This window comes from Rhinolophus hipposideros (assembly GCF_964194185.1).
Source record: "Rhinolophus hipposideros genome assembly, chromosome: 11".
Taxonomy (NCBI): Eukaryota; Metazoa; Chordata; class Mammalia; order Chiroptera; family Rhinolophidae; genus Rhinolophus; species Rhinolophus hipposideros.
The window spans coordinates 56501825-56515714 of NC_138057.1; positions in this window are offsets into that span (position 1 = coordinate 56501825).

Sequence of the window (13890 nt, forward strand, 5' to 3'; positions counted from 1 at the left end):
GAGCTTCTGAAGTTGGGAACCGAATGGCAGTCAAGCTTGGTTCAGAAAGGGTCATCCACATGAGATGAACCACAGCCTCATCCATTCCCAGGAGGGTGCTTGGACCTGGACAGTGGACTGCTCCGGCTTTAGTGGAGATGGGTGCTTGAAGGCATTATTGCTGGTTGTTGTTTCTGTTTTTTTTTACTTGTGTTTTCCAAGGTATAGCCCTTTGCTTCAAGATGTGGGGTGTCTTAGCTATTCAATTTTCTCATGTGGGTTGTTTTAGGAGGTTTGGTAGAAAACATTCTCCATTTCTTCTAGGTAACTCGATAACCAGCAGAATGACTAAGGATCAGACACCAGGAAGGAACAGTCTGAAAACCTCTGAGGCAGTCACTGATATCCCCAAATTAGTTTGGGAGCAGAAGACAAAGATCAAGAAAAATAAGCAGATGTATAAGAAAATTTAAAACCCTAGGTGTAAAGTATTAATCTAATCTTATTTGAATTCTTTCTTAAAATAGAAAGACTAATTCCAGATACAGTATAAGATTTTATATTAAATCCAAGATTTGTAATTGCTAGAATGTAAGTTGTCATGTCAGGAAATTTCAATATGTCAGTCTTGGGGAAAATGATGGTCGTCATTTTCCCAGGATTAATCTTTTCCATTTGAAGAGTGCAATTGTGTGCATAGTTCTCAGTCCTTAGGATACAATGATGGCTTTATAATCTCATCCCACTCGGTCACAGTACCTCTGCAGTGGACCCAACAAAGCACTGAATAGACTTAAATAAAGTTCTGCTGACTGCACGGTAGAGAAATGATGAATAGCAAAACAGCCAGGTCCGCCCAAAGTGATTGCACCATAGCTCATCTTCTCAGTTTCTCACATTTTTTTATTAAAACGGTAGATTGATTTTTCTGCTTTCACAGCTTTTTCAGTGTAAGGTGATGCATTGCTTGCCTGGCATCATTAGCAGCCTTCAGTTGTAAAGCTGAGATCCTATTTGTGTGTGTGTGGGTGTGTGTGTGCGCGCGCACGCACATATGTGTGTTTGTGTCTATGTACGTGTGTGTGCATGTCCATGCGTGTGCAATAGTGAAAAAGTTCTGGATTAAGCACTAGGCAACCTAAGTTTTATTTTTGCTTCCTGCATTCACAATCCAGGTGACTTAGTGAAAAACACAGCCTCTTTGAACTTTAAAAAAAATCTGCAACAGCAACGTTATTTTGTGGGTGGGTGCCTCACAGGTGTGTGAGAGCAGTTTATCAGTGTTGCTGGGTGAGCCCACGAGGCCCTGTGGTGTACTTCTTAGGATCACTGGGTGCTGAACACACACGGCTCCTGTTTTGAATCCTGATCTTGCCATTTAGTCTCTGTGTGGTTGTTGAGAAATTACTTTGCTTCCCGGATAATGTTTCCTCATTTGCTTGAATATGGCTGTTGTGAGTTTCAAATGAAAATGTGTCGATAACAGAAAACTAGCATCTTCCAATGCAATGACAACTTGTCTTCTGACAATTATAAATCCTGATGCTCTTTCAGTATAGGATAATAGCTGGTAATACTTCTGACATTAATCTTTAATCACCACCTTTCTGGTTCAAGAGAGAATTCAGAAGAGATCAGTTTAAACATCTGAAAGATAGGATTTGAAGTATATGTATGTGGTTCTGGTCTTTTCCTTATGCTTTTCCTGCCTTCTTCCTCTAAAATTCCTGGGGTTCACAGTAGACTACAGTGACTGATATTGGAGGCTTTCCCAGGGACTATGCATTTGTCGAATGAATAGATTATCAGTCAACAATAAAACATTGGTGACCCATCTAATCTCCAAGACATATTCCAAATATCCATTTATTTTATTTTTGTTTCAGACCATCCATGGATACTTTTATTTAAAAATGTTTTCTGTCGTTGTAACCAGCCTCTGTTTTATGGGGGAATACTCCCCTCAAAACAAAACAAAACTTGGATTGCTGCTTAGAGGAATTATTTATATTCTCCTCAATTTGCCGCAAAAAGAAGGAAAATGTACATCATAGTTGTCTATTACTTCTTTTCTAAATGTAGCAATTTGTTTTTCACTTTGGACAAAAAGGCTCTTTTTCCTTGTAATCATAGAGAGCAGTAAAAGCCTGACAGAGAGTAAGTGATCTGTTTTCTCAACAGTGGCTGTTACTCAGAGTTAAGGACCTTTCATTGTTATCACTGCATTTGTAATATGTGCTTGACCGTTGGGATTCAGGTAACAAAGGAAAATACCAGGTGTGAATAAAGTCAGTAAAAAGATGTTCACCATGAGGAAGCTATTTATCTGATAAAAATGTGTTTCTAGTCTAATGGGATTTCTTAGAGCTTTCAATGAAAGGACCAGAGTTTATACCAGCAAAAGAGACATTATGAGAGTCAAAATAAGCAAACACTTTATCTGGTCATACTTTGATGTTTAGGTTATTTATATTTCTCTAGATACTTAAAATGATCTAAAGTATCATTCAAAGATCCATATATGGTGGCATAATAAGATAAATAGGAATGAAAATAGGAATGAAAAATTAAGCAAAGGAAAAATAAAGATAGGAAAGTACAAGGGAGCCTGGAATTACATTAGTTCCAAAAGACAAGGTGTGAAATCCTACGCACTTGCCAGGGAAGGGCCAAATGTTGGTTCAAAACTTCCTATTGACCAGTATGAAAGGGAAATGTGATTTACTATGCAATTCACAGTATTAGTAATAGAATGAGACTTTCCTCCCAAGGATATTTATAGTGAGGGCATTTTGAAATCTGGTTAATGACGTCCTCCACCATAAATTAAACAAACACAATTTTTAAACAATTGTGATAAAATACACATAACACAAAATTTACCATTTTAACCATTTTAAAGTGTACAATTCGGTGGCAGTAGGTACTGGGAGTGCCAAAAAAATGTATACACATGACTTGTATTCATCTTTTGTTATCAGTATATTTGAGCATTATAATTTTAATACAGCTTTTTCCTTTCTTAAAATGTGTATACATTTTTTTGGCACCCTCTGTGTATTCATACTATGTAACCATCACTATCTAGTTCCAGAATTTTTCATAAAATGAAAGTCCCATACCCACTGAGTAGTCACTCCCCTGGTAATCACCAATCTCCTTTCTGTCTTGACAATATTCTTATAGGAAACATAATAAACACTTTCATAACCCTATGTATTATAATGCTACAGAAAGAAGTGGGTGACAGCATACCATTCTCATATTTATGTTCAAGTTTTGTATAATTTTGACTGTCTAGAACAACTGACTTGGCAGAAGAGGGGGTGGATGGCCTTCATCACCTCTGAAACCACCAGAAGGAACAACTGGAGAGAATTGTTCTACCTAAGTGATTGAGTTGGAAGAATTTCTACAGAGAGACGATCACCAGGGTTACTGTGGCAGTTAGTTTGGAGAATAAGAAAGGTTTGGGTCAAGTTTGTTGAAGAGTGACTTATAGCTAAGAATTACTGAACTACCCGAGCATTTATCACAACCCTAAGGGTCAGCTGAGTTCCTGCTGTTGGTTTTGTGCTAAGAAGAGAAACTGGTTGATTTGCCTGGCTCCAATATTTAATTTGAGTTTTGAATCATGAGTAAGAGTGAGCATTTGAGTATGAAGAAGTAATATGTGTCAAGATATGGAAGCATTATACTTTAGTTATACTCAGATTCATTTTTGATTCTTTTTTGTCCAGCCACACATCCAGTCATTTGGTGACTTTTGCTTACTTAATCAGTGTTTTTCTTACCCACAACGTCTCTTCCATTCTTAGTGTCATGAACCTCATTCACGCCCTTGGCATCTTTGGTTTGGATGACTACTGTGGCTTTCCAACTGGTCTTTCACCTTTCAAGCTCTTGACCATTTATTCTTTCTTTAAACTCGCCAGAGTAGATGTCCTAAAAGACTGTGTAGGTTACTCATATCACTTTTCTCTTCATAAGCCTTCAATATAAGAAATAAGTATATGATAGTGTTGCCGTCTAAGTTAGCAGAGAAAAAAGGATATTTCAAAAAGTTGTACTCAGGAGTGAGTTGTTTACTTAGGGAAAAATAGCACCTAGATCTTCATCTATATCATAATAAACTGTGGACGTATTAATGAAATAATAAAAATGCTCAAAGAGGATATAGGTATTTTTTTGATTGAACGTTAGGTAAAAGACTTTCTAATCGGAGACTCTAGAAAGAAAAAACTGATGGCTTTGACAGCATAAACATTTTAATTCTGTAGGTTGAAACATATCATAAATAAAAAGGTATGCATGAAGCTGGTCAAAATGCATAGTGCATATGAGCGATCCCTGCCTGCGTCTTTTTGTTCTCTAGTCCCAGCCACACTTACCTTGTGGCAGTTACTGGAAACAGTCAGACTCTTCCCTCTGCCTGGAAGGCTCTTCCTGCATATCCTCCCCTGCCTGGCATTTCTTTATTCTTTAGGTCTCAGGGCAATGTTCTCTTCTTAGAAAGGTCTTCCCAGTTAACTTTCTTTAAAGTAGCTGGTCCTCACTCCGTAACCCTTTATGACCTTCCCTTTGTCACATTACTTGTTTTGTGTTCTTCATAGCTCTTACTACTAACAGAACTCTTTTGTGTTAGTGTTCTCATCTGTCCCTTTGAAGCCACATGAATATGTGGACCTCATCTGTCTTGTTCAGCAGCATCTAGACTTCCTTTTGAAACATCAATGATTCTCGACATGTGTTTGTTGAATGAATGACTGAATGAATAAATATGTATATATGTAGAAAAAAGATTGGAAGGATACATAACAAAAGGCAATTATAGGGTTATGTCTAGGTAGAATTTTATAGATGATTAATTTTTTTTAACGTTTCTGTCTTTCCCAAATTTTCTAAAATCAGTATGTATTACTTTGTTAGAAGTATAACTAAATTGTATTTAATAGAAGGCATATTTTATTAAATAACAGCATCTATAGTGTGAGATCATTAATCTCAATTAGCATCGACAAAAGATGATAAACTATGCAGACTCTGAAGAACAAATTTCCTAGAGACAAGAGTGTCAGCCTGTATCCTCTTAAAGTATTCACGTATTTAACACATCCAATTAGCTTAACTGAATAATGAATAAATTAGGCCAAAAAGATCTATAACAGATCTTTTTTTAAGATTCTAAAATAAAATACTTCAATAAAGAGAAAAAAATTTTTAAAAATTAAATAGCACTGCCTGGTTTTAGGAAATTATTGCCAGAGGTTTAGTCTCCCTGAATCTACCAGACATTAAAAAGGACAGTTGAGGAAAAGGCCTGGATATAAAACAGTTTGAAAAATATCACAGTGAAATTATCTGCATTGCCATCTGCGATAGAGTTATTGTGATTCTGGAAAGGTCTGTTATGTAGTCTTGTTCCCATTCTGAGCATTTCTCTATCATATATTAACTTTGTTTAAACTGATCAGTTCAGCATAGGGAAAAAGTGTCAGTTTTTTTGGTTTTTTTTTGGAGTTTTTTTCTTTGCCCAGAATTGTTTTTGGCCACAACTAAGATTTGGTCAGGTCTTTCATATAAAGTGATGATACTTTCAGACCTCAAATGATCAAGTTATTAGGAGCAGAAGTGAAACAAGAAGTAGCAGTCATGTGTTTCATCTATTCACTTACTCATAAAATCTTTATGAGTAATAAAGATACCTGATAATGCATCGGGCATTACTGGGTACTGGGGATGCAATGGTGAATCAGATATACGATACTGTCCTCCAGGAGCTCCCCTTCTAGTGGACAGAACACAATAAACAAAATAGGTGCTAGTTGTCATAAGTGCTGGAGAAGAAATATTTCCATAAATAATCAAAGGACAAGGAACAACAGTTAGAGATAAGGGAAGACATCTTCGAGGAGATGATAGTTAGACTGTGACCTAAAAGGATGAGAAGGAGACAGAATTAAAGGTGTCCAGTCCCAGTGCAGAGACGTCTAGGAAATGTCAGAATCCTGCATGATCAAGCAAAATGGGCCCTGGAAACATGAGCTGAAGTCAGAAAGGTAGACAGATCAGCTCACATAAGACATTGTAGTACTTAATTTTAAATACCACGGAAAGCCACTAAATTATTTTTATCAGGGGAGTGACAGAATTTAAAATACCATAGGAAGCTAATAAAGTATTTTAATGGTGAAATGGCAGAATCCAATTTTAAATGATTGTTCTTTGTATCTTGTGCAGATTGAATTTTAAATGGACAGAAGTAAAAGCAGGAAGGCTAGTCAGGAGATGACTGTAGTCATCCAGATGAAAGACTAGCTTTGGACGTCGGTGTTAGCAGTGGAGATGGAGAGAAGTGGATAGATCCAGGATGTGTTGTGGAAGTATAGCCCCGACAGAATGCTGTGGGATTGTATACTGGAATTTAGGGGAAAAAAATCAGGTTGAGTCCCAAGCTCTGGCTTGACCACCTGGGGGTAAAGTATAGGATGGGGAGATTGAGGGAGTAACAGCTTTTTGTGAGTGTGGTGGGAAATTGTATTCTAATTTTGGTACTTTAAAATTGAGATGGTTTTAAAAATATTCAAGTGAAGATGTCAGTTGACCATTTGGATATATGAGATGTAAGCCTGGAAGAGAGGTCTGGGATGGAGATGTAAAATGAGGAGACTACAGTGTTAACGTATTTTAAGCTGTGGGAATAGATGAGATGAAGGAGGAGAATGTAGAAGAGAGGAAGGCCTGGGATCAGCTCTGACATTTAGATTTATGAACAAACAAGAGGAGCCAGCACGAGACTGAGTGGGAGAAACCTAGGTGAGTGTGATGTTAGAGAAGCTGAGAGTACTGTGTTTCAGTACGGAGAAGGTAGCTCAGCTAAGAATGAGCGTGAGATGAGGACAAAACATATTCATTAGATTTGGTAACAACTGACATCATGATTGATTTTCTTAAGAGCAAGTTTGCTGGACAGTTGGATATGGAAACCCCATTGAAATCGATTGAATCGATTTCTTATTCAAATGGTCAAATGAAAGTTGGAAATTTTCTGTAATATTTTGTTACGAACACTATTAGCCCTCTCTGCCCATGTTCTCTTGGATCCCTTTTAAGCACACTGGTTCCAGATGTACTTTTGCTCCCAACAGCCAGCACCTGAGTCCATTTGGTAGAGGGCTGCCTAAGGCTGCTGAAACACGCTTTGTCTGTCCAGATGAAGATCAGGAAGTGCTTTCAGGGGTCATGAGCGGGAAGCTGTAACTAATAATTAAACCAGCAGACAGAGCTCATTGCAGGACTTTTCTTGATATGGTATCCTTGCTTGGCTTTCTTTGCTTTCCTATCCCACTTCTCTACTCTTTTACCAGTTTTCTATGAGAAATTCCCTAATAATTCACTCACCCACATATTCTGGTCTCATGGTTCCCTCTGGGGAACACAATCTGAAACATATTTTTAAAAATCAAACATTGACATGGTGTGTCATTGTCCAGTTTGTTTACGGAATAAAAACCATCGTGCTCAAACACTGTCTTAATCATGTATAGATATATTCAAAGTGGTTTTATTTGCTTTATTCAGACAGTGTCCATTAAATGAAAAACATATATTTAAGTGCACATGAGAAATTGACCATATATTGACAATATACCTCAAAAACATATTCTTAATTTTTCCTAAAATGGAGCAAATTCAAGGAAAGTGGAAGTGGAAGAGTAACTACAATGTTTTAATAGTAAACACTTCTGCAATGATGCCTACCTACAGCTTACATGGTAGATTTTCAGCTATTTTTCATTACTTTAGATTTGGGTTTTATTTAAACCGATACTTTCCTTCTCCCAACTTGTTTAGAAGGTGAGTTCCAGATATTTTCTAAACTGTTCTTAACTCTGTTAAAGATGGCAGGTGCTATGTCCAAAGGGCATGGAGCCACCTTGTCTTGATTAATGTCTTGATCACTGTGGTCACTCAGTCTTAATGTGATAGAAAGTGACCACAGTTGTCATTATTAGCACTGCAAAGACCAGCAAAACCTGGGAAACTGGTCTTTTGGGGGAAACTTTCATACCTTGTGGGTTTCTGGAGTTCTATATAACAAATTAACATGTACTTTATGAAACTAAAAGTGAAAGACCAGGCTTGGACTGGGCCCCCCTTCGAGATCAAAAGGCTTGAGAGAAAACGTTATGAGGAAGTAAGATTCCATGAGAGAATGAATCTGACTTCTTTGCCAAAATTCTCCCTTCAGCACTCTGGCTAAGCAGGCAGTGAATAGAAACATATGAATTGGTGTGTGACCTATGAGCATGTGTAACAAATGCACTTGTATATCTTGGGAACTCTCTGCAATTCTTGTGTCTATGCGTGACATTTAAATTTGAGTAACACTTGAGTAAATCCCAGAGTTAGCTGAAGACAATAAATGCTTTAATCAATATACCATGACATTTGTAGCTTGTATCACATCTCCTCCCAAATCTCTAGGTGATTACTTCCTGCAACACACCATTTCCAGGCTTTTGTTACATAGTCCCTACTGCTGCAAATCTCTTCATCTAGAAGCAATTCCTTTCTACTTTGCATTTTCATAGTATTCAACTTGTGTATTCCTTATGGTGTACACCATGTCTTGCCTTTTGTGATGTGGGGTGGTTTATATGCATGACATCTCCCGTAGAAGATGTAACAATTGTCAGACTCTGCTCCCACACGCAAGTGTATTTCTGAGAACCTCTCTCTGGGTGGCTCATAAATTCCCATTGGCTATTATTAAAGTCTCATCTGTAGCTGCTGGTGTCTGATCTCTGTTGCACCACCTGGCAATATTGATATCCTGCTTCTCTTGCTCTGATATTAACCTAGTGACTCTTAGAAGCCTATTGATTTCAAGGAGGGCTGTTAGACTCTCTCAGCCTTTTGTAGCCTTCTTTGGAGGTCTGTAATGTAAGGCTTATTTCCCTAAGCCAGCATGGGAGATATTCTATAGGCATCCCACTGTATCTTACCTCCAGTAGTCCTTTCTAAGTCCCAGGTCCCACAAATGACCTCCAGATAAGGATCTTACATTCTCTTTATTTTTTTTTTATTGTGGTAAAATACACATAATGTAAAATTGACTATCTTAACCATTTTGAGCGTATGGTTTAGTAATATTAAATATATTCATCCTGTTATGCAACCATCGCCACCATCTATCTCCAGAACTCTTTTCATCTTGCAGAATTAAAACTCTCTATCCATTAAACAATAACTCCCTACCCCACTAACATTCACCCCTACCTTACTCCTCCCTGGCAACCACCATTCTACTTTCTGTCTCTATGTATTTGACTACCCTATGTATTTGGGATCATATAGTATTTGTCTTCTTATGACTGGCTTATTTCACTTAATATAATGTTCTCGAGGTTTATCCACGTTATATCATAGTTCAGAATTTCCTTCCTGTTTAAATATTCCATTATATGTATGTACCACATTTTGTTCACTCATTCGTTCATTCATTAGTGGACACTTGGGTTACTGCCACGGTTCAGCTATTTTGAGTAATGCTGCTATGAACATGGTATATCCTTAGCATTTCTCATTTATTTTAGGTTTGCCTCTTTTTTTTTTTTTTTATTCACAGCAATTCCTGAAACTGGATTTATTCTATTTTGATCTCTGTCAACATACCTTGACAGTAGGATTTGTTTGTAAGTAAGGATTTATTCATTAAGGAAGCTCCCAGGAGACTTCGTAAGACGTTAGGGGAAGTAGAACCGGGCAGAGGACAGAGCCATCACATGTGCGATTTCAGGAAGTCCCAATGAGGTAGCGTTAGCTTGATCCTACAGGAGAACTTTGTAATGTGGATTATGCTTCAGTGCTGTCCCACCACAAAGCGAGAGGTGAGTTTTATACACCTGTGCCCTTCTGTCATCCCCTTTGGGGATGTACTCTCCCAGATGCTTCTGGCTTTCTTTATGCTTGGGCAAGTGGCTCTAGCAGCCCCAGGGCACTCCTCCAAATTAGCATTGCAAGTGTGGGCTGTTGGAAGCAAAAGCACAAAGAGCTGCGGAAGGGGCACAGAGAAGGTGTAGAAGGGATCTGGGTGGGGCACAGGCAGTGTCCAAGCCAGCTTCTCACTGGCAATTTACCTCCCAGTGTCCTGGGTCCAAGCCATCACTTCACAATGCCTGCCTGGCCTTTCCCAGGAGCCCACTGAAAATTCATGAAAATATGACTTCCACTTGCCTTCTTCAGTATGCCAGCATGTCTGAGAGGGATACTTCTGTGAAACCTCAGACCAGATTTTCTAAATCACTCCTTAGCTATCCATTATTAATTATCTTTGCAAGCCTCCCTGCTCCCATTGAAATTAGTTTTGAAGGTTGTTCACAAAGTTGAAGAATGATTTTCCTCTTACCAGCTAAGGAAAGAAAAGATTTGGGGATGATATGGCAGACAAGGGACATTATTAAAGTTATTTTGCAAACTAATAAATATAACCTTGATTATCTGAGTGCACATTTATACCATTGTTCAGGTTCTAGGGACTTCCTGTTGCTAGCAGTGCTGCATGGAGGGGAAGATGTTATTAAAATCTACAAATCCATCTCTCCCACCGTGAACATAACTTTTAATTTGACAGTCATAAAAGTCATCAACTATAACCATAACCACCATTTTAAATATAGAGGAAGTGAGGCAGAGAAAGTTAATGACATTTCACTGAAGTTATATTAATACTGCAATAGATCCTGCCATTAACTACAACTTACTCATTTTCAGTCAAAAATAAATTTCTTTCATGGGACATGATTATTATCGATTAGCAATATGGTTTAACTTTCTTCCAAAACTTACGCCTTTCTAGCCTTCATTCTTTCTATTTGCCATGTAAAGTTCAGTTAATCCAAATGAGTTTTGCAACTCGGTAAGATTGCACCTTATGCTATTGGGGCCTAATAACCTTTGACATTTTTTTGTCCAGGATATTGGGATAAAACTGCACTGAGTGACATTCAAATCAGATGCAGAGTCAATCATTAAGTGACTTCTACGTATGTGCCTCAATCTCTGTGAGGAGTATTGTTCAACTTAATACACACAACAGTCTCAGAAGAATAGATTATTGATCCCGATTTTACAATTGAAGGTGACAATTGATAACAGAATATATTACCATTTTACCACCATAGCTAGCAACACCATTCTCCTAGGTCCCATGATCATCTGGAACGTCTCACTTAAGAACCATGTAACCAATACTCATTGATACTTGGTCTAAAGGGGGAAAAGAGATTAAGAAAATTTATGACCTGTTATTAAAAGCAGTCCTTAAATATTGTGGATATTATAAGCAGTATCGATAGGGTTGGGGAATTTCCAAACATATATTTTGAAGAACAAGGGAAAGTAAGAAGAAGTAGAGATTGTGGGAAAAGACTGAGTAAAGGCATCCCATTTAGCTCTTGTCAGTGTTACCGAAATTACTAATGTAATGTAAAAACAGTGTAATCATGGTACTGAACAAGCACAGTGCATGGCATATAATAATAAATCGACTCTATTTTAGAGTCCTAGTGTATCTTTAATTTAATATGTCTCCCTCTCACTGTATGAGTACCCCAATGCGAATAATGACGACAATAGCAGAAGTAACAACAATACTGCCATATATTTTGATATACTTTACATCACTGTACAAAGTTATTTTTGTGTAAATGCTCTCATTTCAGTTTAAGAATAGTTGCAGGATTTATGACTCTCATTTTATAGTTGAGAAGTCTGAAATTCGGGAAGAGTAAGGACTTTTCTAGATGATAAGAGCAATAATATTAATAGATAATGTTTATTGCTCATTAATTTTAATTTGATGATGTCTGTTGACAGAAAATGTTATTAGCAATCATTAGCTAATATTTTTGGTACTTCAAGGCATTACATAATTTAATTATCACAAACCTTTGATTAGGTACTATATTTTTGTTTTATTTTTTATTAGTTTCAGGTGTACAAAACAACATAATTAGACATTTACACCTCTCACAAAGTGATAACCCCAATAAGTCTACTATCTATCTGACACCATGGGTAGCTAGAATTACAATAACTTTCATTATATTCCCTATGCTGTACTTTACATTCCACGACTATATATGTTTAATTATAGTTGACATTTGATACTATTTTCAATTAGTTTTAGGTGTATAGTGAGTGGCCAGGCATCCATACAACTTATGAAGTGATCTCCCTGTTAAGTCCAGCACCCATTCGACACCATACAGTTTTACAACATTATTGACTATATTCCCCATACTGCACTCCACATCCTCGTGGCTGTTTTGTGACTATCAATTTGTGCTTCCTAATCCCTTCACCTTTCTCACTCATCCCCCTAACCCCCTCCCATCTAGAAACCATCAGTTTGTTCTCTGTATCTATGAGTCTATTTCTGATTTGTTTGTTTGTTTATTCTGTTTGATTAGGCACTACTTCAAAGTTATCCCATTTTCCAGATGAGGAAACTGAGATTTAGGAGAGTTGGGCAATTTGGCTCAAAGTCTGGGATTTGGATTTAGCAAGTCTATTATGCTTTATGTTGGCTTAGATTTATACTCTGGCTTTTCTTCTGCTCTAGCTTTGGCCGTGGAAATCCAAAGCTCAACATGGGTCCACTTGGTAACTTGGTAGTCCTAATTCAATTATCTCATAAGGGAAGAAAATTTAACAACTAGCATACATGTCAAACCCAACAATATACATTATACTGATGTACCTAACCTTGAGATGCTGTGTACTGATGGTATCTTGATGGGACAAACCTCTGTAGAGCCAGCCTTGCATTGGTTTGCAGCTGAAAACAATTATGAGTTTCTGCTATAATCAAGTAAACTGACAATATGCGGTCAGCCAAAGATCTAGAAACCGTGCAATTAAGCCAGTCTCACTGGGCATTGATAAGGAATAAAGCTGCAGCCCCAAACAGATGCCTATGTAGTCATGAATGAGGACCTCCAGGTGTTCACATCATTTTTCAGCCCAACATTTTGAAGGGTAAATAATTCATGTGACTCCAACTCAGTGACTAATGTGAGAGTAAGTTTCTGAGTAGCAGAGCAGGGGCTACACAGATGGAGGGCTGATGCACCATTTGAAGGATGGGCACGTTATGTCGACGGCTAAAAAAAGGTTCTGCAAGCAGTCAGAACATGTTGCACATTAATCAGAGAAGAAAATTGCTTAGTTTTAGCAAAATTCTGCTGGTCATGAAGGTGAAAACCGTATTGTCAGTTTCCTATCATCTGCAAGACAGACACGAGGCTTGTATTAGCACGCATGTGTTGTTGTAAGACCAAACCCTAGCCAATGTCCATCAGTGACATTAATGAGATCCAGTTCAAACACAATTCATAACTTTGTTGTAAATCTTATCTCTTGTTGGTTTAGAAAGTGTATGCTTAACTACAATTTCCAATATAAGAAATGAGTGACTATTATAATATGAGGTGTGACAATTAAGTTAGCGAACTTGCTGCAATGATGTTGCTAACCTTTTTTGATATCAGAGGGATTATTCTTTATGAATTTGTACCAACTGGACAAACAGTTAACCAAGTTTACTATTTGGAAGTGCTGAAAAGGCTGCATGAAAAGGTTAGATGATCTGAACTTTTTGCCAACAATTCATGGCTCTTGCATCATGACAATGCACCAGTTCACACAGCACTGTGTGTGAGGGAGTGTTTGGCCAATAAACAAAAAACTGTATGGGAACACCCTTCCTACTCACCTGATCTGTCCCCCATCAAGGAACTATTGAAAGGAAGACATTTTGATGACATTCAGGACATCAAGGGTAATACAATGAGAGCTCTGATGGCCATTCCAGAAAAAGAGTTTCAAAATGGCTTTGAAAGGTAG